Below are 25,549 nucleotides of genomic sequence, written 5' to 3' on the forward strand. Positions count from 1 at the left end.
GTGCATTGTAAGGATTTGAATACATTTTATTGCACAGTGCTACCTTTTTCTGCTCTGAGAAAACAGCTGTTTATTTCACCATGTTCTTTACAGACCTATGCAGGCCATACATGGGTCCAATTCCGAACAAGTTTTCTTTAGAAAATCGGAAATTTCGTAATCCGATGGTGCCACCAACGATTTCGAAGTTCAACCAACCAAGCCTTAGTTTCACCTCATGTTGCTACAGAAAAGAATTTTTGTGGCCAAGAATTTTCTTTTCTTTCCAGGTCACAGCTAATGCTTATTTCATTTTCGATTACATTTCTTGCACAATTCTCCCATCACTGATGAAATTTGTTTGTTTTTCAAAATATTTCAAACATGCCCAATCACTCAAATTCAATGGTCGCTCTAAAATTGGCCATTGCTGTGACCCACTAATGGTGCAAAATTCAAACGAAAATTCTTATAAAAGATTTTTGAAAGAAAATTCTTTCGGAATTCGACCCATGTATGGCCAGCTTTATTCTGAATGGGAGGGTCTGGTTCATTATAATCACCTGGTGTTTAGTGGTCTGATGAGAAAAGCTGCAGTACTTGCATCACTTTAAGCCCCATTCACTTTTGTGAATGGGGCCATGTGCAATTACATGCAAGATCCCCGCCACGTTCTTGGCGATTAGCTGCAGGGGGAAACTTCATTGAAAGCAATGGGTAGCTGGCAGCTCCTGTAGCTAGTTGCAAGCACTTGCATGTAATCGTTCATGAAGTGATTATCTGCAAATGATTGGCCATGGATGCAGACAGCCTGTATCCAAGGCCGATCATTTGCAGGTAATTGGTACTTGAGTGATTACATGCGAGAGGCTGCAATTAGCATGCGAGCTGTCAGCCTCCCATTGATTTCAATGGGGCTTCCTCCTTCAGCTATTTGGCACTACCCAGCTGGGGATCTCATATGTAATCACACACTACCCCATTCGCAAGTGTGAATGGGGCTTTAGTAGTAACTCCAACAGTAACCAGAATTCAAATCCTTCTTGCTGCGCTCAAAAATATGAAATCCAGCACTTGCTGAGGTGCCGCCCTTGACAGATCGGGGAATCTTGATACTAGCAGAAAAGAACTAAACAGGGCATACTCTCCTCATGCATTACTGTGATAGTAAGAAATTTATTATAAAAATACATATGCATGCTCACAAGCCAAAAAGGTCATAAAACCGGACACAAGGAGTAAAAAAATGCCAGTCATGGGCAACATAGGTCCTTTAGTAAAGCACTAAAGTATTCCGGGAGTCGAACTCCCTTCCTCAGAGCAATAGATTAAAAAAACACATTATCTATTGCTCTGCGTTAGCACTTTACCCAAGGACCTATGTTGCCCATGACTGGCATCTTTTGACTCCTTGTCTCTGTTTTTATGGCCTTTTAGGCTTGTGAGTATGCATTTGTATTTTTATAGTAAATTTCTTGCTATCACGCTAATGCACGAGGAGAGTGTGCCCTGTTTTGTTCTTTTCTGCTTGGGGCTTCAGTAGTATTCAACCCTTAAAGATATCTCACCAAAACAGGGGCGGACTGACCATTTGGAAACTCAGGCACTGCGCGAGGGCCCAGGGTCAGTAGGGGGCCCCATGAGATGCCCCTGGTACCTTTTTCATAGGCTTTTTTGAGTTTGGGCAAGGACACAGGGGCCCCATGCTCCCCTATTGCCCGGGGGATGCCTAAAATTTGAGTTGCATTTTACTGCAGACTTTTAGGAAAATCAGTAAGCCACTTGGGATAGTGCAATATAGATGTAGGCTGAGTTTGAGGTCTGTATACTTGTATACTCTTTTCAGAAGGCAGCTAGGGAAGAAGCTGCAATTTTATATAAATGTAGTATATTTTTCATGTGATGTGTCTATTTATAAGAGCAGAAAATTAATCAATTTATTGTGGAGGTATAACATATTAGACAAATGTAAACAATTCCACCCCTATGTGATATTTTGTTACAGGACGTGATGTCCTAATAAGAAATTTATGATGTGACAAACATAGTTTAATCAACTCACCCAGCTTGGTATTGACCCTATAAGGGAACACCGCCTTATGTGTTCATAGATAATCTCAATGCACTGTACAATATTGCTATTGTTCAATTACCATAATTAAGATTACCCTTTGTGTCAGACAGCTGCACAGTTAGTATTTGAAATAATGCTTAGTAATTGATTACTGATATGCATTTGACATTTTTTTTCTTTTACTTTTGTTGTTGTTTTTCTGGGGTTTTTTTTTGCTGTTTTCATATTTGTTTAAGTGACTTTGCCCTGCTTGGTGTCATGTTAAGGATATGAAAGATGTTCAAGGACATGTTCAAAAAGGGAAAAGTATGAAAATGACATACTATGATTACATGATTTGTAAAGATTTCACACATGCTCATTGTTGCCCAGTGAGCATACAATGCAAAATTCAATAGTCTTTTCAGGGAGGAAGAAACAAGCATGTCTATGGTGCTGTAATTTTGTAAACAGAAAACGTAACATGCTTATGTATTGAATGAGTATACTGTAGATGGCACACCCCTATAGATTCAAAGAAAGAGTTATTGTTTTATTGGAGAACATTGGTGTAGAAATTAAAACTCAACTCAGGGCATCAGCCAGCCCCTGGCTGAAAAAATTGTAAGGTTAAAAATAATTCTAAAAAACTTGAAATACTTGCATAAATTTTGACAGCACAGTGGTTAAATGGTTAGCACTTCCGCCTGGTTGTTGTTTCGAATCCCAACTATGGCACCACCTGCCTGGAGTTTGCATGTTCTCTCTGTGCTTGTGTGGGTTTCCTCCAGGTACTCCGGTTTCCTCCCACACTCCAAAGACATGCTGATAGGTTACTTGCATCCTGTCTAAATTGGCCCTAGTATGTATGAATGTAGGTTAGGGACCTTAGATTGTACGCCCCTTGAGGGTTAGAGACTGATGTGAATGTACAATATTTATGTAAAGCACTGCGTAAATTGATGGCGCTATATAAGTACCTGAAATAAATAAAAGGTTATGTGACACACTTGTTGAGGAGGGTCCTTCAGGTTTCCACATCACTGCCTAGTTCACATTCCTATTGACTTTCCAGTGGCAGGGTCCAGCTACCATGGAATATTTTTTTTACAATGTAGGTTAGTTCAGCAAGAATACCTTGTGCTTTTGCATTTCTTTGGCTTAGAACATAGTCAATGCTTTACCTGTCACAACATCCTAAGCAGGGCTTATACTGTATATGAAAAGTATGTTAAAAAGAGCATAAACAATCAGAATTTTTGTTTCATTTTTAACTATGGACTGCAGAAATGACAACTAGAAGCCAACAGAGAGAGAAATGTTCTTGTTGAAGAACACATTTTTGAATTTGTTTTACTTACAGGTGAAACTCGAAAAATTAGAATATCATGCAAAAGTTCATTTATTTTAGTAATGCAACTTAAAAGGTGAAACTAATATATGAGATAGACTCATTACATTCAAAGCAAGATAGTTCAAGCCGTGATTTGTTATAATTGTGTGGAAGTATGACAGTTTTTAACTAGGGGACCGTCCACAGTACATTTACTGTGGCAAAGTGGCCCCTATAGGCAGGATCACGTTTATAAACGTCATCCTGTTTACATGGTAGGGGGTGCACGTGACCGCTCTGCCCGCAGCACCGATCGCGGACGTGGGTGTCAATCACTGGGTCCCGGCTGGTGATTACCCGCCGGATCCTGGCGATTGCCGGCAAACACTGACATGGAGCACAGCTGCATTGTTTTCAATGCAGCTCTGCTCCCTGTCAGTTTCCAGCACACTGTTCCAGAGAGCAGAGCTTAGCTTTCCGGGACAGCGTGTTCCTCTGAAGAACACCCCACCCACTAGTAAAACACTCCCCTCACACAGTTAACTCTTTGATTGCCTAAAAATGTTAACCTCTTCCTCCCCAGTGCCATTAGTACAGTGTTAGTGCTTTTTTTTTTTTGAACTGATAACTGTATTAGTGTCACTGGGGATGTCAGTGACCCCAAGTCAGTTACCCCCAAGTGTCAGAATGTCCGCCGCAGTCCCGCCATAAGTTGTTATCGCCGCAATAAGTCACTGATTGACACCATAAGCTGCTGATCGACGGTATTATTAGTATACAAAAAAAAATTCAGTATCTATACCACCATTTGTAAACACGATAACTTTCATGTAAACCAATTAAATTACACGTATTGGGATTTTTTTTAGCAAAGACATGTTGCAGAAATAAAATTTGATTTTTACATTTTTTACTGGACATGTTTTATAGCAAAAAGTCCAAAATATAGTTTTTTTTCTCAAAATTGTCGGGCTTTTTTGTTATAGCGCAAAACATAAAAAACGCACAGGCGATCAAATATCACCAAAATAAAACCCAATTCATGGGGGAAAAAGGATGTAAATTTAATTTTGGCGCAGCTTTGCATGACCACGCAATTGTCAGTTAAAGTGACGCAGCGCCATAACACAAACCACTTATGTAACCGCTTCCAGACTGCCCTATAGCATAAATACTGCTACAGGGCGGCACAGGTGCGCAAAATCACATATAGTATATATATATACGTGACTCACGCTCCTGTGGTTTTCACGGCCCTCCCAGATAGCGTCAGATTGCCCGTCAGTACACCAGTCATCACATCACATATAGTGTCTGAACGGATCAATATGTTTGATCAGATCAGCACTATACCAGCATTCACATTAGTATAGTGTCCCCAAAAATGCAGCATTAGTGGGATCATCCCCGACACCTACCAGCACCTGCATTTAGCCCCTACGCTTACCCCCCCTTCTCCCCCAGCAAGTGCAGTGTCAGTAGGTCACTGTCACTTTATACATTGCACACAAAACCGCAATGTTCGCAGAATCAGGCCTGATCTCTGTTAGCACTTGCTGATAAATTTTGATGACTCTCATATGCAGCAGAGTGCCAGTACTAGTGCCACGCTACCTTTTGGTGAACTGGCAAGTACTAGTGGCCTAGTACATCCTGGTCTTTCACATACCTCTTAGATTGTAAGCTCCAAGGGGCAGGGCCCTCCTAACCCTCTTGTATTGAACTGTATTGTTGCTGTATTGTCTCCTGTTATATTGTAAAGCGCTGAGAAAACTGTTGGCACTGTATAAATCCTGTATAATAATAATAATAATAATAATAATACCAGCACTGCAGTATGACTTGGTGATGTGGCAAGTCACACAAGTGCAGTACAAGCTGGTGCAGTGGAGAGCACAAGTATTGTCCCGCAACCACCAAGAATTCGCACACAGGCCTTTAGAGCCCCAAGTATCCTTTAGGATGTGCTTGCAAATCCTGATTGGCAGCCCACAAATTCTGCCGCACCCGTACTTCACCTATTCACTGCCCAACCCGGAATTCAGGTGGAAATAGCAAATTTAACTACTCCCCTTGATTTTTTTGGAACTGTTTTTCATGGAAGATCTGTATACATTGATTGTGGATCAAAGCATTTTATATGCACAACAATGTATTGCCGCCAACCCAAATTCAAACCTTGCCAGACCATTCGCATGGAAACTCATTACGGTTTCCGAATTTAATTTTTTTTTGGACCTAACCCTCAACATGGGCATTACCAAAAAAAATTAATTGCGGTTGTATTGGTCCACAGACCCAATTCATCATATGCCTGTGTTCTCTGCTGCCATGGCCAGGCATAAATATGAGAGTATAATGTATTTTATACATTTCAACGACAATAGACTCTGTCATCCTCTGGGTGACCCTGAATTTGATTGGCTCCACAAAATTCAGCCCCTCACAAAGCACCTTAACCAAAAATTTGCAGATGTCTATACTCCCCAGCAAAAAATCTGCATTGATGAGTCCATCAGTAATTTTTCTGGCCGCCTTGGATTCAAACAATTTCTCCCCAGCAAGCGTGCCAGATATGGGGTCAAGATGTAGAAGACGTGTGACAACAGGCTATACTTATAAGTTTCAGATTTACAAGGGAAAAGATAGTCACGTGGAGCCCCCCAGATGCCCAGACTACATGGGGAGTAGTGGCAAGATTTTTTGGAACTTGGTGTCATCCTTTTTCCATATGGGGTACCACTTATACAATTTTTATTCAAGCGTGCCACTATTTAGACATTTGTACAATCCTGAAACTGGCGCTTGTGGCAAAGTGTGACCTAATGTGTGCCCACCATTAGAAGTGGGTGGATGCAGGGCGGTATATTCTAATGGTGGGCATACCACACACTTTTTCTGGCAGATATTTCTTCTCTTTTTTTCATTCAGTCCACAGGCTGCAGACAAAAAAAAAAGAACATACCATATACAGTAATACTTCGGTTTACGAATGCCTCTGTTAACGTAATATTTGGTTTACGAATGAAAATCCATTGACAATAATGCCTCGGTTTACAGATTTTTTACTAATTTTTTTAACAATACGAAGTGTATGTCAGTGCTGATTTTTAAATGCAATTGACGTCTTTTTTTTTTCTTCACTATAGCTCACAACCTTAGCTGTCAGTTTCCCTTGAGCTAAAGGATACTTTGTATCTTTTAGGAAACTGAAAGGAAACATTGTTTCTTTTAACTTGGGGAAATAAACTAAAAAAACTTTCTCTCTTTTAGCTGGAGGGGGAAAGTGACTGCTGAATTTCTGAACTACTGTATAGTGAAGAAAAAAAAAAAAGTTAATTACATTTAAAAACTGGCACCTGACAGCTGAGTGAATTGCCGGCAATTAATTTTTTTTTTTTAATTGCCAGCAATTCTTTTACATTCAGCTGTCAGTAGGGAACCTCGCTGACAGCTGAAACATTAACACATGGTTGTCACTACTAAAATACCGCATGAGTTAATAAAATAACTCATGTGGTATTTTAGTAGTGTTTACTGTTTTTCTGACCTTCGGAACGGATTATTTGGTTTTCAATGCATTCCTATAGGAAACAGTGTTTCGGTTTACGAATTTTTCGCTATACGAAATGTCCTGCAAAACTAATTAAACTTGTAAACTGAGGTACTGGTACATCACTGGACTTTGAATGGTTATACCAGGATGATGCCTACTGCTGCAGGCATCATCCTGGTATCTTTTTTTCAGCCGGCGATCGCCTTTCATGTAAAAGCAATCTTAGTGGCTAATTAGCTGCAGGATTGCTTTTACAAGCAGCTGACCATAGAGCTGACTGGAGACCATAATGGTGCCAATCATCTCTATAGCCTAAGAAATCGGAGGCGATGAGCATTTCATCCCTTCAGTTTCACAGGACATAAACAGCGCCATTTGTAAACTGGGAAAGCATCTGATCACACTGATCTTGGTTTGATTAGATAATGTAAGGGTAGAGGAGATAGAGTCTGATAGAACCCAGATTTCTCAAAAATGAATATATGACAATGCCCATTGAAGTTATAGGGGATATTTGCATTCCCTGTGACAGCACTAAAAGTGATAAAAAAAAATGAAGAGGACAGTGTAAAATTAATTTAAAAAATCAAAATAACTTAAAAAAAAAGTACCCTCACCCCCCCGCACACGCACGCATCTACGTTCATGAGCATTGACCCTGTATCAGTATGGAAACAGCGGTTGCACCATGCATGTAAGGTATCACCACGAACATTAGATCAAGGACAGCATTTCTAATACTAGACCACCTCTGTAAATCTAAAATGGTAGCTTGTAAAGGCTTTTAAAACATTGCCTATGGATGTTAAAAACTTATGCGGTTTGTCGCCATTGCTCAGGGCATGCGTAGTTTTAAAGCATGTCATGTTTTGTATCTATTTACTCGGCATACCATCATCTTTAATATTTTACCAAATAATTGGCCAATATTTTGTGTTTCAGTGCAAAAAAAGTAAAAAAGTGTATTTTTTAAAACAAAATTGCGTTTGAAAAATTGCTGCACTAGTATTATGTGACATAACAATTGTAGCACCCACCATTTTATTCATTCGGGTGTTTGCTTTAAAAAAATATATAATGTTTGAGGTTTGAATTAATTTCCTAGAAAAAAATAGGAATAGAGTTTTTTCATGTGAACAAAAAAGATAAGGTTTGGTCTTCAGGTGGTTAGAAAACCGAGTGATGTGAGAACTACTCCCCAAAATACATTCTGCTACTTCTCCTGAGCATGGGGGTATTACATGTGAGAGACGTTTTGGCAGTCTATCCAAGTACAGGACCCCAAAATCCAATAAGCACCATCAGGCTTTTAAAGGGCTTTATTTCCTCATTACACTTCCTGACTACCTATCACAGTTTTGGAGGCCCTGAAATGCCAGGATAGTACCAAAGCCCCCCAAATGACCACTTTTTGGAAAGTAGAGGCCCCAAGGAATTTGAGCAGAAACATGGTGAGTATTTTGCAGATCTCGTTTGTTGCCACAAGTTTTTGAAAATTGAAGAAAAAAAACAAAAATATTTTTTCTTTTCTTATATTTCAAAAACCTTGTGAGAAAAAATTATATCTGCAAAATACTCACCATGCCTCTTTTTAAATTCCTTGGGGTGTCTACTTTCCAAAAAGGGCTAATTTGGGGGGGGGGCTTGGCACTATCCTGGAATTTCAGGGCCTTCAAAACTGTGCTAGGTAGTGAGGAAGTGAAATGAGAAGGTTACGCACCTTCAGGCTTTCAAAGTGGTCATTGGATTTCAGGCTCCTGTATGTGGCTAGGATCCCAAAAAGTCTCACACATGTGGTACCCCCATACTCGGTAGAAGTACCAGAATGTATTTTGGGGTGTAATTCCACATACAGTGGGGCAAAAAAATATTTAGTCAGCCACCAATTGTGCATGTTCTCCCTCTTAAAAAGATGAGAGAGGCCTGTAATTGACATCATAGGTAGACCTCAACTATGAGAGACAAAATGAGAAAAAAAATCCAGACAATCACATTGGCTGATTTGGAAAGAATTTATTTGCAAATTATGGTGGAAAATAAGTATTTGGTCACCTACAAAAAAGCAAGATTTCTGGCTCTCACAGACTTGTACCTTCTTCTTTAAGAGGCTCCTCTGTCCTGCACTCATTACCTGTATCAATGGCACCTGTTTGAACTTGTTATCAGTATAAAAAACACCTGTCCACAACCTCAAACAGTCACACTCCAAACTCCACTATGGTGAAGACCAAAGAGCTGTCGAAGGACACCAGAAACAAAATTGTAAACCTACACCAGGCTGGGGAAACTGAATCTGCAATAGGCAAGCAGCTTGGTGTGAACAAATCAACTGTGGGAGCAATAATTAGAAAATGGAAGACATACAAGACCACTGATAATCTCCCTTGATCTGGGGCTCCACGCAAGATCTCACCCTGTCGGGTCCAAATGATCACAAGAACAGTGAGCAAAAATCCCAGGACCACACGGGGGGACCTAGTGAATGACCTGCAGAGAGCTGGGACCAACGTAACAAAGGCTACCATCAGTAACACACTACGCAGCCAGGGACTCAGATCCTGCAGTGTCAGACGTGTCCCCCTGCTTAAGCCAGTACATGTCCGGGCCCATCTTAAGTTTGCTAGAGACCATTTGGATGATCCAGAAGAGGATTGGGAGAATGTCATATGGTCAGATGAAACCAAAATAGAACTGTTTGGTAGAAACACAACTCGTCCTGTTTGGAGGAGAGAGAATGCTGAGTTGCATCCAAAGAACACCATACCTACTCTGAAGCATTGGGATGGCAACATCATGCTTTGGGGCTGTTTCTCCACAAAGGGACCAGGACGACTGATCCATGTACAGGACAGAATGAATGGGGCCATGTATTGTGAGATTTTGAGTGAAAACCTCCTTCCATCAGCAAGGGCATTGAAGATGAAATGTGGCTGGGTTTTCCAACATGACAATGATCCCAAACATACCTCCCGGGCAACGGAGTGGCTTCGTAAGAAGCATATCAAGGTCCTGGAGTGGCCTAGCCAGTCTCCAGATCTCAACACCATAGAAAACCTTTGGAGGGAGTTGAAAGTCCGTGTTGCCCAGTGACAGCCTCAAAACATCACTGCTCTAGAAGAGATGTGCATGGAGGAATGGGTCAACATACCAGCAACAGTGTGTGCCAACCTTGTGAAGACTTAAAGGAAAAGTTTGACCTCTGTCATTGCCAACAAAGGATATATAACAAAGTATTGAGATGAACTTTTGATATTGACCAAATACTTATTTTCCACCATAATTTGCAAATAAATTCTTTCCAAATCAGCCAATGTGATTGTCTGGATTTTTTTTCTCATTTTGTCTCTCATAGTTGAGGTCTACCTATGATGCCAATTACAGGCCTCTCTCATCTTTTTAAGAGGGAGAACTTGCACAATTGATGGCTGACTAAATACTTTTTTGCCCCACTGTATACTCATGGCTTGTGTGAGAAATATATAATTTAAATGACAACTTTGTGTAAAAAAAAAAAAGTTTTTGTCATTTTCCAGAAACTTGTGGAAAAAAAATAAATCTACCATGGACTCAATATGCCTCTCAGCAGATAGCTTAGGGTATCTACTTTCCAAAAAGGGGTCATTTGGGGGTGTTTGCACTATCCTGGTATTTTAGCACCTCAAGAAATGTGATGGGCAGTCACCAAAAACATGTAGCGCCAAAAATAAAAAGCACACAGGCGATCAAATACCACCAAAAGAAAGATCTATTTGTGTGAAAAAAATGATATAAATTTAATTTATGTACCGTATTGCATGACTGAGCAATTGTCAGTTAAACTAGTGCAGTGCTGTATAGCAGAAAAATGGCGTAAATTGCAGTATCTATACCGTAGTTTCTAGATGCTATAACTTTCACACAAAGCAATCAATATACACTTATTGGGATTTTGTTTTACTAAAAACATGTAGCAGAATACATTTTGGCCTAACTTTGAGTTTACTATATAATTTTTATAGCCGAAAGTAAAATATATCGTTTTTCTTCAAACTTTTCGGTCTTTTTTTGTTTATAGCACGAAAAATAAAAAGCGCACAGGTGATAAAATACTGCCAAAAGAAAGCTCTATTTGTGTGAAAAAAAGGACATAAATTTTGTTTGGGTACAGCATTGCATGACCGCACAATTATCAGTTGAATTAGTGCAGCGCCGAGTAGCAAAAAGAGGCCTGGTCATTAAGGGGGGTAAATCCTCTAGAGGGCAAGTGGTTAATATTCTTCAGCTTTAACCAGATTTGTATGCATACACATTAATTACTAGAAGGTGCATATACAGTATATTCCATATAACATTTATCAGCTGCCTCCTGGGAGCCTTTTTATACAAATTATAAAAAGTAAAAAATTTGTGGTTGTCCATAGCAACCAAGACTCACTGGAATCCGACTGGCTGATAAATGTGGCATGGTATTTTGCATTTGCAGGAATATTACAAATGTAATATAAAATGTCTATACTCACAAACAGGTTTTTCAATAAAAGTCAGAGAAAAACATATGTTGTAATAAATGTTAGTTAACCAGCATCTTCAGCACTTTTCTTATTACATTCTGCCAGGATATAAGCTTTCCTTCTCAATGCTGAGAATTAAGAATTTAATTAATTAAAATAGATGTTCTCATGTACAAGCTCTACTAAAGCAGATCAATTGAATTGTGAACAAGCACTTAATATTTGTTGTGCTTCTAAAGGTCTGCTATTATATATCGTCATGGCAACCTTTAGTAGGCCTCAACCCACCTGTTGGAAAATAGAAATAGTATTAGGCAGTTGGTTACCACACCAGGCCTCTTTGTGGCCTTTAGGGAATTTGTACTAATTAGAATTAGTTGTCCTTCTACAGTCCAGCTTCTAACACAAATTGCATTCTGTTCCACATGATTTCACACACAAAAATAGCCTGTACAACGTCTGAAATGAATCAAGGCAATATGAAACATTTTGTATAATTGGCCATCTTGTTAACATTTCAACTTAGCTTTCCCAATTTTACCAAAGCTTAACAAAGTATTTGTTATTTACTGATTTTTATCTGAATCGCCATTTTTAAAAAGGTAAAAAGACATATTTAAGAACCTTTTAATATTCTGCACAACCACATCTAGAACAAAACGGTGACCTTTTGAAAACGAGAGTTCTAAAAGAAGCTTGTGGTGGAAAAAAAAAGTTAGAATGATGGCAAAATATTAGAAAAAAGAAAGGAAAGTTAGAATGTTGAAATAAAGGTAATTACGGTAACTGGAAGGCAGTTTTATACAGTTGAGACCTCCACATTAGTTCAAAGGCCTAGATAAAAACAGTGCAGACAAAGTGAAAATGTAGAAAAGGAAAAAGAGGATTGAAAAAAAAAATCTGGTAATCCTGTTTTCCAAAAACTCTAAAAGCATATACCAAATGTATAAAATAAAACCTTTTAATCACATGCCAAATATATAATGTGAAGAAGGACGGAAAAACACAGCTAAAGCAAAGTTTTGAATTGTAGATTATGAGGTAGCTTTGTTGGGGAGATGAACATTTTGGCCTTTAGGAAACTGCAGTAAAGAGCGGGCATTTCCTGCAAATGCTAACAATGCACTTCAATGTCTTTTATATTTAAATGCTCAGGTGCATGCGTTCCAACGCAAAATGTAGCAAAGGCTGTGTTTGATCAGTTAAATTTCAACTCAATGGGACCTGTTATGTCCGAAGCAACACAATACAAAGCAGGTCAAAGGTGCCACAACTATGCTGTACCACTGAAGCAAATGGGAAACTTCTGACCATTGTTTGATGTTCATTTCAAGTTCAAGTCAAATGTAGAAAAACAATGATTGTGTACACAAGCCCTTAAAGCAGTCAAATTGTCCCCCAAGAATCTCCTTCAGCTCTTTGATACAATGATTGCAGCCTGAAAGCTGCACTGCTTACAGGCACCACAAGCGGCTTTCCCCACACTTTACAGAGCATGTGCCATGTCCCCAGCAGTGGTCAAAAGTAGATGGCTGGATACACAATAGTGCAAAAATATCAACTGCTTACTCATACTCTGTACTTGAAGAAAAGCTGTCCATAGTAGATTGAATGCAAGAAATGGATACATATGCACAGCAGTGGAAATGGGTTAGAGACCAATATTGATGGACTATTGTGGACTACTGGGTATGGGTTGGACGGCTGGACATGCAAAGTTATACAAATCAGAACTGTCTAATTACATATTGGGTTTAGGAACATATTACATTAGCCTTTCATTATTCTATATCCAGATGGGATAAAAAGTTGCAAACAAGGCAAATCCAAAAATACTTTTATTGGCAGATGAAGCACAAATTGGTTAGTGAGACAGCAGGGAGTAGAGTGTAGTCGTTCTGGACAGAAGTTAAAGCCTTAATTACAATATGCACAAATGACAATAGGGTTTCCTCATGAGTACAGAAAGGGATTTTTGGACTGAAATTTAAACAAGGCTTTTCCAGGCACCTTTTGGCACTTGGTCTTCTGTCCCGTACACACTATAAGAAAATCAGACGAACGATCACCTGATTTTCCTCGATTGTTCGCAGCTGGAAAAAAGTGATGTGACCCTGTAGCCACACCTTTCAGTGCCATAATTGTCATCTCCCCATCAACAGATCTTTTGTGATGAATTATCAGAATAGTCATGAATATCATTTACGCATGTTATGAAAATGCAGCAATTGAATCACAACCTGAATCACAACCTGCACCTCCAATGCCACCTCCACCAGTACCACTTCCTACGTCATCACTGCAGTACACCACAATGGCATTATCCTACACCCGATCGTCAAACCTCTTCATGGTGCCAGGATTATCATTACACAAAACTATAGTTGAATGGTACAGTCTGTATGCTACAATTTCTTGGCTTTCTAGACCCTTAATTGTTGACCTGATATAAAGCACTTTGTTGTGGATTTGCATCTAGTTTGATGGTTATTCTTTTAACATGGTATATAGTTAATAATAAACTTTATTGTTGAAAACATACAATTTTTATGTGTTTTTTTTAACAACATGCAAATACACGCATTCATTGTAATACAGTGGCATATGTAAATTTTTTTTGGGGGGGGGGGTTGAAAACCACTGTTTACTGACATTAATGGCTATTATGCTTATGGATATTCTGTGGTGTTTATTTTCTTCAGGTTCTTCCAGGTCATAAGCAGCTTCCAATTATGTCTGGGGTTTTGTATCCACTTTTTCTCATACGAAAACAATACACATTACACGAAAATTGTTCGTTCTGCCCCCGTACGACCAAAAGTTAGCAGTTTGTCCCTTTGGTAATTTTCATTCAAAAGGTCTGAATAGGCTGTCAAAAATTATGTACACACCATCAGAAAATTGCACGATTGTAAGAATATGTTCGTCTGATTTTCTTACCATAATTATATGATGAATAAGTTGGACTTCGATTTTGCCACTTAAGAGCACTTTTACAATTCTTAGAACTTCTGACACAGTGACTAAGTCCAACTTTTGTTTTGCCACTATAGGATTCTGACTCCAGTAGCAATGTTGGACCATTAGGTGGTCTAACACTCCTCACCTTTTCCACACTATTACCCAAACTTATCTTCAGGAATGACTTTCAAACTCATTCGCTGCCGTCCAGGATCCTTGCCCACCCAAACCAGATTTGCTAATCCCCATCTCCCTGAAGAAATATGCTGAGCAACTGCAGTGCCTGACAAAACCAGTGACCTTCCCCCTGGGTCCCATGTCAGGTCCAGGAGCAGGAGATGTTGCTTTTGGACAAACTGCTTATTGACAAAGTCCACTTGTCTACTTCCTCTAGCTGCTGCTGGAGCCTCTCCCTGACTAGCACCGTCTCTCTGCAATCACACAACCCAGCACTTCAACACCACAGCAGCCAGAAACCTGAGCTGCTGAGCCAATTTTCTGCATATACAGTTGCAGTCACTAGCCAGTTCGCCCATTCTGCTCATCCTCCACTTCTCTCTGCTACTGAAGACAACCCAGCAATGTATGCAATCCCACCTCACACACCTCTCTGCACACCACAGTGCCCTCCGAGACTTGGACTCTGTTTTCTGCAATTTATGCCGAGTGGGGATTTTGCCATGGTCACAACACCCTTCCTTTCTAATACCCACCACCATCCCATTATCCCTCCCTTGCACCACCTACCACTGCCCAGCCCCCTGCACTCTCACCACCTAAAATTCTGCCAGCAACCTCCTACTCTTACCATCAACCACTGTGACAGCCAACCTCCATCATCACTATGACAGTTTCTACACCCCCACCCCCTCACAACCTATAATCCCATACCAATATAAAAGGAGGCGCATCATTTGTGTAAATGCCTAACTCCTGCTATAATCTATTTTTTGTGTGTGTGTGGGGAGACTTGTGTACTGTGTGTGCTGCCCCCTACATCGCCTCACTATGTTCTCCCTCATCACAGCTTTTACCACCACACCAGTCACCACCATGCCTAACACCACTGTAACACCCCCCTCACCATCACCTTACCCTTCCTATTGCCTAACAGTATACCAACATAACTACCCTTCACTTTCACTGCCAAACCCCCACCACAATACCCTCCAACCTTTGCTCTTACCAGCTACCAATGACCCATACCCCACCACCACCACCACCACATCTGCCACCATTCCAAACCCCTCAGTACTTACATCTCCACAAACCCCATCCCCACTGTTCCCACAACTAATGCCACCCTGATTCACTCCCTCATCTCCTATATTCATCATGCCTTTTCACCATCCCCTGCTATCTCTACACCCAGCACACATACTTCCTGGCATTTCAAGAATTGACAAAACATTGGCAGATCATTTTCCCCAAACACATCTCTCCTGGGAATCCAACAGTTAAGACCTCATGCACATTGGACATAAAAAATGCCATGTTTAAGGGCATTTGACTTATTTACTGCACACTCATCTCCAGCACATACTGGCCCTTGGACTTTTTTCTGTGTTCTTCATACACCATTTGGAAAAGATATTTCACACTCTTCCCTGCTGCTGCCTAACTTACCTTCTCTTCTTCAGCCCCATCTCCCACCTCTCCCTGGCTCTATGGTGTCCCCAGGACATTCTTGCCATTAATCTGTGTGAGGTTCCTGGACACTCCTACTGCAGAAAAGCCTGCACACCTGACAGCAGTGTCTACAACCATTTACCAATGCTAAAAATTACTTGAAAATATATTAACATGTTAAAGATAACATGAGATTTTAGTGATTGGGCTCAGTTTATAAAGATCTGTGAATATCTATTTTTATTCAAATTGCATCACTCCATCTGGGTTTTCTTTCACTTTAAAAAGTTTTGACACAGGAAGTCATGACATCAAGGTATAAAAAAAACAGCAAAAAAGTAGACATACTGACAACATTCAGCAAAATCGAAGACAGTTATTCCACCTGGAGGAAAGATTTTGCTTCTGTCCATCACAAATGATGGACTGTGTCAGGTTTAGGGTGGCCTAAACCTTTGTCTAATTTTTCAGAAAAAGAAAATTCATAAATCATTTACGCATTGACAAAATCTATGTACAGGATAGATTTTGTAGAATTATTTTCAGCTCTGTGGAAATATACTAAAAATGAGTGGAAAATCACCAAGGGCATAAATAGGCTTAACTGTCAGAATTTATATTTCCCATTACAAAAAAATTTATATCTTTAATAAACAAACCACCAAGTTTTTATATTGGACATTACTCTAGATTTTCAGGGAATGTGCATACTCCTGTGGGCCCTGCTCGTGGCCGATTGGCAGATGCGTATGCGTGCGAACAGGTGCGCATGCGAGACAGCACATTGGCACCAGGCGGGCTATTTAAACTGAACTGGGACATTGCATTAATGCCGTTTAGTCTTTACCCCTGTGCATCTGTGTATCCTGCTACCTGTCATTGACCTCGCTAGAACGTTGCCTGAATTGACCCCTGGCCTGCCCTCTGAACTATTCTTCTGCCTTCCAATTCTGTCTTACTTGCCTGCTAGTTGCTGAGCCGGACAGCTTGACCTTGCTTACTCTGATCCTGCTCCTAAACTGGCTTAACCCTGCCAGTATCCTGCACCTGCACGTCTGACTGAGCGTCAGCTGCCAAACGATTCCTGCACCTCTGCAAGTGTGCCATCCTTCAGCAGCTCCTGCATTCCTGACACACGTCAATCCAGCGGAAGTCCTACCAGGCACTCTTGCACCTCAGTGCTCCGGCGGTCCCAGTTACTTTATCAGGGCCCCTGAGTCAGAGCCCGAGGCCTCTCAGGTTCTACCATCAGGTACATGACAAGATTCCACCAGAATTCATTAAAATTTTGCAATGTTATATACTGTAAGTCAAGCTACCATTCACATTCAACTTCCAGCAGAGCTCTTTGTGGCTTAAAGAGGAATTTTGCTCTCCCAATCAACATTGACCATTTTAATCTATGCTGCTAGCATTAGTAAATAGATAGGACAATATATTATATTTATTTATATGGTTTTAAACTTTTTTTTTACATTTCTTCAGTTACGTTCTAGTTTTTAGTCTTAGACAAATGATGTCATACATCCCAGGAGTCTTCAGTAGGGAAGGAGGGGTTTAGCCAGCTAAGCACACCTTCCTGTCTGCCTGCCAGAACTAAGGGCAGATGGATTTCTATAAGAGTCATCTGCCCTTACTCCAGATGGCTATGGCCAGAAATGCTACGGGATGTTTCTCAAAGTGATTTCTCAGCAAAATAAAGCATGGAGACATGGATGGGAGGTGAGTTTGTTTTGAATATTAAAATGTAGTTAAATAGCATTTATGGTTTGTGGTGCTCAGATGCAGTTTAGTTCTGAATTAAGATGTGCACCCTGGAGCTCAAAGACTGGTACAGCAGATTTTGCTAAAGTGTCTCTCATGCATTCTAAGACTTGTGAAGAATGTGCCAATTTCATGTACCAGTCTAGAAATTGTACTTGAATTTGCTCTCATGCTGCTCCACTTTTAGAATGAACGGGAGACATTTTCCCAAAATCTGTCTGAGCCAGTTTTTCTCTCTGTACGCCAAAAAGAGTTTGTCTTAATTAGTTCCACTTGTTTTGTTTTTTTTTTTCAGTTATTTTTATTGGTATATAAAAGTTTCAAATAGTTAAAAAACAGCCTTTGGGCATTCCCCGACTCAAGATAAACAATACAGCGTGCATTTTACACAAGATTACCACTCAGCTTAACTACTCTCAATACAATCAAGGAATGCTCACACCACAAAATAAAAGGACATAAACAGGAGACACAATCTTAGCTACAGCTCCATACATTATACTTTAATTATAAAAACCTCGTTCCCAATGTCAGGGATGGGGGTACCCCCTCTGGCAGTGGTTAATGAAGCCCAAAGAGAAAGGAAAATAGGTAGCACCTTTCCCTTTGAAATTCACATACCGATAATTAGGGAGCTACTGGCCCCAACTGTAGTATCCGAGTTGACCAACAGTTCCCAAACCTTATTAAAAATTGGCTCCACTTTTACATTTGGCACATTCATTGTAGAACTATGTGAATTTGGTGCACGAGTCGCTGTCAGAGCCAAAAGTGTCACAAATGCTTCATGAACTTGGCACAATACATTAAGGAGGGTTAATGCCAGAAATGTGGCACAGCAGCTTTATTGAATTCCCCCCACAGTGTTTGCCAATTACTCGTATATCATGATGTTGCTATATATCTGCAAAGAAGCCTCACAAATTATTAGTTTTCAGTATCAAGATCTCAGCAATGTGAGATCTCAGCACAGTGCAGTGCACATTTGGTATGACAGCTCTGGCCCCCTATTATATTCTAAGTGGAATTCCAGGGATTGAGTTAGCATTAAGGCTTAGGTTAATGGTTAGGGTCAGGGGGTTCGAGGGTTAAATCCACTTAAGGTGGTTATTGTGTTTGTGTCCGTATTAGGAAGATGCACTCTTTTTTTCATAGTGACCAACTTCACTGGGACTGAAAGTGAGGAAAGTTCTAAATTTTGAGTTTCCCTCAAAACAGTAATATTGAAAATCTTTCAGTGAGGACACTTGTTCTGATGACAAGTGTTCAAGACCATTTCCACCTTCCTCTCTCTAAGAAGACATGATGGCAAAAAAAAACCTGACCAGGGCCTGACCAATCCATATGTTATCCTATTAGTTTTAGGTTTAGCTTTACTGTTTGGGTTCAGGAATGTTACTTTTAATTTATATTTTAAAGAGAAGCTAAGTAATTTTAGGAATTAACGTTTAACTAAGGCAAAACTTTTTTTTTTTTTTAGTTTTGGAGAGAGTGAAGATGGATTAGAACACCTGGCAGTTTTTAATGCTGTCTGTGCATTTTATTGCTATTTATCCTATTTGTCCACAGATTGCCAAAAAAAGGTTTTGCCTATAATTCTACTTTAAGTTAAAAGGGTCACATGATAGATGGGTTAGGTTTTAGGGCTCATTTACACCTGCGTTGATTAGTAACACATATTAACCGCTTAAGGACCACTCTATAGCAGATATATTGCTACACGGCGGCACCTGTAAGCAGAATCACGTATATACTGTATATATATGTGATTTTGCATTCCGGGTATTATTATTATTATACAGGATTTATATATTACCAACAGTTTGCTCAGCACTTTACAATATAACGGAAGACAATACAGCAATAATATAGTTCAATACAGGAGGGTAGGGGGCAAGCGTGAACCGCGTGCGCACCCTACCTGCGCCACCATGTGAATGTCAATGGGTCCCGGCTGGTAATTACCCGCCGGCGCCCAGTGATTACTGAGCATCTCAGACGGGGAGGAACATTGTTTTGTTTACAAATAATCTTCCTCCCTGTCAGCTCGGGATAGCTGTGCACAGTACAGCCATCCCGATCAGTGTGCTTACAGAGGAGAACACTACCCCCGCCCCCTAGTAAAACACTCCCAGCACACAGTTAACCTTTTGATCGCCCCTCACATAACCCCTTCCTGCCAGTGCCATTAGTACAGTGTACGTGCTTTTTCTTCACACTGATCACTGTATTGGTGTCACTAGGGTGTCAGTGACACCAAGTTAGTTCCCCTTCAATGTCAGAATATCCACCGCAGTCCCACTAAAAGTCGCTGATCGCCGTCATTACTAGTAGAAAAAAAAATTATCTATACCGCCATTTGTAACCTCTATAACTTTCACTTAAACCAATTAATTTACACATATTGGGATTTTTTTTTAGTAAAGACATGTCGCAGAATACATTTTGGCCTAATTTTATGCCAAAGTAGATTTTTTAATTTTTTTTCTGGACATGTTTAATAGCAAAAAGTCCAAAATATTGTTTTTTTTCTCAAAATTGTAGGTCTTTTTTAGCTTATAGCGCAAAAAATTAAAAACACACAGGCGATCACATACCACCGAAAGAAAGCTCAATTCATGGGAAAAAAAGGACATAAATTTCACTTGGGTGCAGCGTTGCAATTGTCAGTTAAAGTAACGCAGCGCTCTAACGCAAAAAATGGCCTGGCCATGAAGGGGGGTAAATCCTCAGGAGGGCAAGCGGTTAAAACACCTATTGCTTTCATGTGCATTTTTCTGTGTTTTTGATAGTTTTGTGATTTTTTTTTCAGCTTTGTAAATGCCCTGTATGTGTTGGTTTTCTATTTTTTTCCAATACATGAAATACAAAGCAAAGCTAATTCTGCCATTGCAGGCATGGTTAGGGAGCGCTGTAATAGATATCTATGAAGGCTTTGGAGATGCGGTGAAGCACCCAAAAAAGCGACATAGCAAAGCAGCCTAAGTTCAACAGTGTGTACAGGACTGTAAGGTAACCATTTTATTTAGCCATAATTATTTTGATTATGATTCAGGGTGCTTCAAAACAAGGGTCAAATGCTACATTTTGAAGTAAGTATAAAACAAGGCCCATAAGTCAATTTAGTACAGTGATTATTTATTTTTTGATGGGGGGGGGGGTCTTAAGTTTGGCTCCTGACATCACCGAATGTCTTCACATAATAGTCTGAATGTAATGTACAAAAAGTTGTCAGGCACTGCATACACACAACAGAAGACTATGGATATACTACAAGAGATTGTCAGAGATTACAGACATGCTATAGGAATTATTGGAGTATGGGAAAATGCTTTGGGAGACTGTCATACTTGAAAAACATTTCATAAGACTGCTAGAGATCACCACTAAGACAGATCCTTTACAAATCAAGTTTTCCACATTTTTGGCTGCCTACAAATGTGGTCAACAGCGCAGAAAGAAATGCCAAAGGGCCTCAGGATGAGCACCAAGGATTTAGGACTTTGGTTAAGGTTAGGTATCATGGACATATTGAGGAACCTTTTTTTAGACTAGTTTTAAAAAAATTTAACTCCTTGTGATGCAACAATATTTCAATATTATTGCTATACATCATTTACATCTGTATATAAATTAGGGGTTCTAAAATCTATGTAGACACCCATTATAATTATGTAATTGCAATTGTATTTTTTCTATAGCTTGATCATAAAACATTTAATTAAATCCCACCAGATTATATGCAAAATATTTCATAGATTGCTGGATTATGTCCACTAACATCATATACAGTGGGGCAAAAAAGTATTTAGTCAGCCACCAATGGTGCAAGTTTTCCCACTTAAAAAGATGAGAGAGCCCTGTAATTGGCATCATAGGTAGACCTCAACTATGAGAGACAAAATGAGAAAAAAAATCCAGATAATCACATTGGCTGATTTAGAAAGAATTTATTTGCAAATTATGGTGGAAAATAAGTATTTGGTCACCTACAAAAATGCAAGATTTCTGGCTCTCACAGACCTGTACCTTCTTCTTTAAGAGGCTCCTCTGTCCTGCACTCATTACCTGTATCAATGGCACCTGTTTGAACTTGTTATCAGTATAAAAGACACCTGTCCACAAGTTCAAACAGTCAAACTCCACTATGGTGAAGACCAAAGAGCTGTCGAAGGACACCAGAAACAAAATTGTAGACCTGCACCAGGCTGGGAAGACTGAATCTGCAATAGGCAAGCAACTTGGTGTGAACAAATCAACTGTGGGAGCAATAATTAGAAAATGGAAGACATACAAGACCACTGATAATCTCCCTCTATCTGGGGCTCCATGCAAGATCTCACCCCGTGGGGTCAAAATAATCACAAGAACGGTGAGCAAAAATCCCAGGACCACACGGGGGGGACCTAGTGAATGACCTGCAGAGAGCTGGGACCAACGTAACAAAGGCAACCACCAGTAACACACTATGCCGCCAGGGACTCAGATCCTGCAGTGCCAGACGTGTCCCCCTGCTTAAGCCAGTACATATCCGGGCCCGTCTGAAGTTTGCTAGAGAGCATTTGAATGATCCAAAAGAGGATTGGGAGAATGTCATATGGTCAGATGAAACCAAAATAGAACTGTTTGGTAGAAACACAACTCGTCGTGTTTGGAGGAGAGAGAATGCTGAGTTGCATCCAATGAACACCATACCTACTGTGAAGCATGCGGGTGGCAACATCATGCTTTGGAGCTGTTTCTCTGCAAAGGGACCAGGTCGACTGATTCATGTACAGGACAGAATGAATGGGGCCATGTATCGTGAGATTTTGAGTGCAAACCTCCTTCCATCAGCATTTCAAATATATGTCAATATATTTGGGGAGAATATTTTTTAAATATATTTCAAATATATTTTTCTTCCATATGGGTACCATTTGATTGTAAATTGCAGTGAAACCTTGTAGAATCTTTCATCAGATGCAGACTGTGTGTGTGCATGTGTGGTTTCCATTTCTTCCTAATATACTTGATTACATTTAGAAGGAATATGCAATCATAATCTTTATACATGTGGTAATATTACATTTTTAAATGTAATCTTATTTGGTTGTTTTAGATAATACAATATAATGCACTTGCAAAATAATGCCCTTACATAATACACCATACTGCCTGAGCATACGAAAATTTCAATTGTTACAGTAAAATCAGTGCAATTTTTCTTAAAGTGACCATGTCAGTACAGGATGGTTTCTACACAAAAGGCAGCCATTAAAGAGGCGTGAATATACTTACCATTCCAGTGACACTTGAAAAGCCACTGCTGCCCTCAATGTATGCTGTGGTTCCTCCCAACATCTTGTACATCAGGTAGTAAAATAAGAGCCAGATGGAGGAACCACAGTTTGTGGTAGGGGATCAGGTATTAAATAACCAGTTTGTGAAAAATAAAATTACAAACCTGTTTGATTTTTTTAGCAAGTGAATTGAAGGTTTTGAAAATGATCATGTGATGAAGTAACAAACACAGCTAAATGGACTGACTATTAGAACTGTGCAGGGGCGGACTGACCATATGGAAACTCGGGCACTGGGGGGCCCCATGAGATGCCCCTGATATCTTTTTCATAGGCTTTTTTGAGTTTGGGCAAGGACACAGGGGCCTCATGATCCCCTATTGCCCGGGGCCCCATGAGTTGCCCCTGGAACTGTGGTAACAAATCAACACAACTTTTTACACTCCAATCCGAATGCCAGCAATGACCATAATAATGTGTAATATTAGGGGTTTTCAACCACTATGTGGCACAATACTGCAGCATATTTATAGGCATGGATTGGTCCTTTATTTCTCTTTTGCAGTAATAAATGTCATAAAACTTTCCTTGCTTTTTTAGTTTTGCTATAATTATGAAATTCGAATGGTGATTAATGTAGGAGAGGGCAGAATTTTCACAAAAGACAAATTACAACCCATAATGTCAATTTAAGATAACACTTCCAGAACTATTAATAGAACATTAAACTTAGCAAATATGAGTTTAAGTTTTTCTGTGGCTTTGAAGGTTAAAAGGGGAAGTTTCATTGTGTTAATTGATTTTTCATATTATTTTGCCACCCCTTCTATTGCAACATTTATTATCCTGGGGAAAAAGTACCAGATCCATTAAGTTCCTGTATTCATTTTGGGATGATCATAACATTTATCAAGCCAAAATATAGAGGATGGAAAATTGTATTTAAAAACTTTGTGTGCAATACAAAATAAAAAGATTAATCATTTACCAACCATTGATGTACAATTTTGAAACAATACACAACATATTTTACCTTGGAGAACTACTGTAAATTAGTCTAGTGTTAAAGAAAATAATATTATCCATTTCAATAGGTATTTGCTCTGAGCTGTTGGCTCATTTTGCAGCAGGTATTTATTAAACTTAATTGAATTTAATTTGCTGATTTAAAGATGTGTCCTCTAGTGGCCATTTGTCAAGAAATGTAGTCATCCTTGCTGTATGACTGGTTGGACAAATCGCACATAACTTAAGCCACTTAGAGGGTTTTACTACAATGTCGAATGTTTGAACTAAGATAAAATGATTTTACTCAGTGTCACTTCAATTTTCAGTGAATTCCAATGGATCTAAGCCAGAAGTACTAAAAGATTTATGCCCACCGAGCCATAATTGATAATGCTATTCTCCCTTTCTCAGCAATAAACCCCACCCTTCACAATCCCTAGTACAGTTACATATTAACCTAACCACCGAAGCTGCCCATATATAGGCCAGTTTTTTTCATTCAGCCAGCTGGCTGAACAAAAAAAACTTGAGCCGATTCCCCTGTCTACACATTCTGTGTGGATGTGGGTATCCTCTCTGCTGTGCCTTTGTATTCTGATAGCAAGGAGACTCTCCACTATTGGCTGCAGTCCTGATCAGACTATACTTTCCAGCAGTCGCGTTTGTGAGAAGCTGATTGATAGATCGACTTCTCATGAATGGGAACATCCATGCATGGATTGAAATTCATTTGGTTCCTGCTGAAGCGGCTGAATTTTGATCCATGTATGGGCGGCTTTAGAAAGCAAAAACTGGTTAAAGGTTTGGCACACAGCACTGTTCCCAATATGTCCACACCAGCAAGGTGAAGTATAGAGCACTGAGATCTTTATAGCAGCAGCAGAGCCAATAACTTCCTTGTATAGTGCAAGCTTTTCATTGCTGGAGCCTGTAGGCTCACATATTTTGGTGCCCAAAGCAACATGACTCTCCTAGGATCACTTCTATTTCACAAAATAAATGTTGGTCCCAACTTGGTTTCAAATGTTTAAACAAGCTAATATGAAATAACTGTACTTCTGTATAAATAGGGAAATATTTGTAACTGATAACTGAACAGGGAAAAGTCACCTCTTTGCCTCTGTAACCTATACAGTACATCCACAAGTCTAACCTTTTACCTTCTAAAAGAGAACTTCAACAGGTTATACTAACCCCTAACTATCCCAACATTTTCATTGTCTTGCAGTGTGAATGGTCTATTATATCACAAATGGAACTTTATGTTATCCAAAAAATTCAGCCAGCTATATCTCTTAGTTTTCTTCCAACTGTCATTGTCTGTGTTCCTCAAAGTCATAGTCTGCATACATTAAAGTGCAACTGAACATACATGTATCAAATGGTACCTTCAGTCCTGAGAGAAATATAAGGATTTGTTGAGAGCTTTTTCAGAGGCTGCCCAAATCGTGGCAGCACAAGCTTGAATGGATAAGAAATGGCCTACATGTAACC

This window comes from Staurois parvus, unplaced genomic scaffold, assembly GCF_062004578.1.
Source record: "Staurois parvus isolate SC_StPar_1 unplaced genomic scaffold, SC_StPar_1.0 ptg000066l, whole genome shotgun sequence".
NCBI lineage: Eukaryota > Metazoa > Chordata > Amphibia > Anura > Ranidae > Staurois > Staurois parvus.